The sequence below is a fragment of the Rhagoletis pomonella genome, unplaced genomic scaffold (assembly GCF_013731165.1).
Source record: "Rhagoletis pomonella isolate Grant_MI unplaced genomic scaffold, Rhpom_1.0 Rhpom_scaffold_00008, whole genome shotgun sequence".
Classification (NCBI taxonomy): domain Eukaryota; kingdom Metazoa; phylum Arthropoda; class Insecta; order Diptera; family Tephritidae; genus Rhagoletis; species Rhagoletis pomonella.
Genome location: NW_023458562.1, coordinates 17,897,914 through 17,902,347, shown reverse-complemented (window position 1 = coordinate 17,902,347; position 4,434 = coordinate 17,897,914).

Here is a 4,434-nt window from a genome sequence, read left to right as displayed (position 1 = left end):
TATTAAAATGAAAACAAAATTCCATATTAAAAATCTTTACTATGAAGACACCTGGTAGCACTTGAAATTTGAAAATGGTTTTTGCCCAGATTAACTTAAATAAATCAAGAATTGGTAACAAGATGGAAAACACCACTTAAAGCGGCATTCTTTCCACAAACGAATCGGACATTAATGGGACATTCTTTTTGGGAATTTTTTCTCGAAAACAAAGCGTCTAAATGCATAGTCGAAATGTTGCTGCATAATATTCGATAAAGTGGAGACGATTGAACCGGGGATGTGATATTTTAGCTGCTGGGAGAAAAGCATTTTTTTCGAAAGGAACAAATTTTCATTATGAGTTGTATGTATTGGCGATATCAGTGCCATTATTAATATCAGCATCAGTATCGGTATCAGTTCCAGTGTCAGTATTAGTATCAATCTCAGTATTACGATTATCAGCATCAGTAGTGATGTCGGTATCAGTAAAAGCATCACTGAAAATCAAAATTAATATCAGTTTCAGTAATGCCAATATCATAGTCCTTTCAGTATTAATCGTCTAACAAAATGTCAAAATCTTAAAACTTTAACGTAAAGAATATAATGGGTCTCGTTAATTAGGGTCATACAATTGTGGGCTTTACTAATCAACGTCCAATAATTAACAAATCCTCCGAAGCACAAAATTTGGCTAATTGCTTACATCATCTACAAGTGACAACTATTTTCACCCATTTAAACAAACTAGCTCAGATGAAGGCAGATTATTATAATTGTATTGTAGGATAGACAGAAGGATAGGATACTTCCTATAAGCAACTACAAGGACATATACTTCCTATAGCAACTACAAGGACATTTAACATTAAAACACCTACGCACACGAAAATACTACTGAGACATATTGTAATAGGTCACAGAATAACTTGTAACAATTAACCACAATTAAGGCACTTTAATTAAGGTCACAAAAGTAAGTAGAATGGGAAGCATCGACCAACTTAATTTAAATCTTCATACATACATACCTATTCGTTAACTATTTCAAGAGAACAATGCTCTTGCATGCCGTGCGCTTAATTATGAGTAAACAAAGCAAATTCTCCAAAGTGTGTCGTATCTGGCCAAGGAATGTTCGTTAAGAGTTCGGCACGAAATGACAGACACAATAGCCGTTCGCTGCAGACAAACAATTACTTATACATACTTGTAATTATTTGGAAATGCGAATATTTGCTCTTGTTAATATTGTCAACATAATTGAATACTGGCAAATGAGTTCACAAACACAGACGGGTGTCAAACTAGAATAGAGCAAATTTTTGCCTTATATAAATAACAAACTATAAGTACATATGTGTGTATGCCGTTGTTGGTTAACATACCATCATAATCAGCAGCATGCCATCAATGTTGGGTACTTCAGTTGGCACCCAAAAATTGTAGCATATCCAGAAGGCGGCGCACGATTTGTATAATACATTAAATCATACATACATATGGAGAGGCATACATGCATATTTACACACTTACATAACCAGAAGAACTTACACTTATTTAAACAGCAGTCTCAATAGAGCAGTGTACGAGGTAGTGGAGAAGGGAAAACACCATCATTTGCGTGCGTAACTGGGCCATTGCCATTGTTCTTGTCAATTTGGCTATTCCAGCATTATTGTCATGTTTTCTTGGAATGTTCGTGCTTCGTCCAACCGCATTTCTTACAAAGGATTTGTTTACCGCTTCCATAATTTTTCCCATCCCTAACAATGCCTTTTTTGTCGCCGGCATTCTCGCCACACTTCCGCTCTGACACGTTTTTATACGGCCAAAGACATGCTTCAAGTTAAGTGCTAAATAGCATGTAGCAAGCACAGAGAGAGAAAAGTAACAGAATTCGGCTGGCGATGGTGTGACCAATGAAGGAGGTGACTGCCACACTTTATATTGGGGACTTGGTAATGGCAATTACTAGTGAAATAATGACGCTTGATAATAAATTCCTTTTGTATACAAAAGTCGATCTGGCTCTTTAAAGTGACGAAGTGGCCAGTGTTACTTTTGTTTAAAAATATATGGTCTTATTCATAAAAATAAAGTGGGTTTAAGGAGCTTTTTAAATTGACGTTTCAATACATTTTTCAATTTATAAGCCGTAGTATTTATACACCAAGAGGAAAGGTCAGGTAGCTCGATGCGATATATGCACGAAAATTGGCGGCTCAGGATGTGTCGAAAGGAAACGGGCGGAAAAAGCTAGATTATTGACATCACATCAGACAACAAAACCAAATTACAACAAAAACAACTATAAAGCCGAAAACAAAAGCGCTGACGATGACAGAAGAGAAAAGGTGAAATTCTATAAAAAACCCAACACACACATACATACTTATGTATGTACTTATGTTGATACATATGACACCAGGATTCTTATGTATACGCACTTTGATTGCGAAGGGATAACGACGCTGACAATGATGATGACAGCAGAAATTTATTTCACACTATTGACAGTCAATCAAATTGATTTGGTGGATTGTCGCAGCTTGGATGAATCATAACCACTGCCTTATTGTATATAGGTGTTTCCATAAAAATGTAAGCCGAAAGTAAATGAGTTCAAACGGCTTTATAACTTTAAATTTCGTAATGAGATGACCAAACAGAGGTGTGAAAACAATTAAATTATATATGTACTACTAGTAAAAATATTGTACGGAGAAAATCTGTCACTTAAAAGAAACCCAACTGGTTTAACTTCATAGCTGTGTTATTTCCCCTTTTGTTTTTTTTTACGTCATCACATGTTAAGTCAACAACAGACGCTGTTGACTTTCTAGAATTGAAGATAAGCGACTATACAACATTATAGTACACTTCTGTACCACAACACCCGAAGTTCCTCTATCGATAACGACTAGAAATCTCGTTAAATATTGGTAAATATTTATTGATTTAAATATAGTTGTATCGATAATTAATTTAAAAAATTAAGTATCGATAAAAACATTGAAACATTGACACTCGTATCTCCCGAACTTCTGCAGATTTACTAAATCACCGTATATTTCCGCAAATCCTTAAATTCTTCGAGTCTTCCGATATTTTTCTCGAATTCTTTCTAAAAACTTTTAGTTCGCTGTGCATATTAAGTTAACTATTTTTATGCTATTCTTTATAAATACCATAGCGGTGCAGCTGAACCACCCTGAGGGGTTAGTTGGGTTGAAGACCGTAAAGTTTACTAAGCTCTCTCTTAGTATGCAGATATAGCGTGATCCATGTAGACCTTACTTTTTTAGTTTCAAATAAGAAACTTAAAACAAAACTGGTTTGTTCTGTCTGCGGTCAATTTTTGAATGAAACTATTTTTAAGAAGTAAATGTCTGAGAATGTTCTGTAGGGCAATAAAAAAAGATCTAGATGCATCACCCCATACATACGGTGCACCACGGTGGCGATAAAATATAAAAGGGCCCGTCATTTTAAAAACTTTTGGCTATTTTTTCTTTTGTTTATGTATTTAATTAAAAAATTTCAAACATTTTATTGAAAATATGAATGTAGAGAGTTTTGTAGCTCATTTTAGTATAACAAAGTGTAGTTTTCAGGTAGCTAGGCATTACCGTTAATATTTGATAATTTTTTTGCTGAAGGTGTTGTGCTTTTTACTCCATATAAAACAATTGTCGAACATACTTTGTATGGAAGAAAATGAGTGAACGTAAGCAAAAAAAAAGTCCTAAGTCCTTCAAACGTGTACTTTATTATACTAAAATTCAAAGGGCTCGAAAGCTTCATGTCAAAATATTTCTAAAACTTTGTGGAATTTTCCAAATTTGTGCACAAATTTAAAAATTTTAATTATTTGCATGGTTTTAATCAGATAGTGGGCTATACTTTCAATAAAAATAATAAGCATTCAATAATCAAAAAAAAAGCAAACAAATTTGTTTGCTCCTTTAAATAACCAGTCAAAAACACCGTTGGCATTTTATACACATTCAATGTATGTATATTCACATGTGCTTTTGCACGCTTGAAAGGGCCTACAAACTTTTATAAAACTTTTAACTCCTTCTCTCTGTGGTCTCTTTTTGTTTGAGATTGTTTAATAAGATTAAACAAGAATTCTAGGCACATACTTTAAGGCGTTGAAGCCGAAGCGAAAAGCCACAATGCAAGGCAACTTTAGTATTTACTATTTGATTTTCACAAACTTTTGCCTAGTGTAGGATGCGGCTTCTCTAAGCTTTTACCAAAGACATCAAAACTAATTAGTTAAAATCCCAAATGTAGGTTATATAAAGCGTGTCAGTTGGCTTATAAATATGCAAAGAGATTGAAGATTTGAGCCAACGCTGCGTCTAAAGGACGACTATGTGTGTGGCAAACGCTTTAAGTGTGTATGAGTGTGCGTTCGAATGTGAGGTTGACCAATAA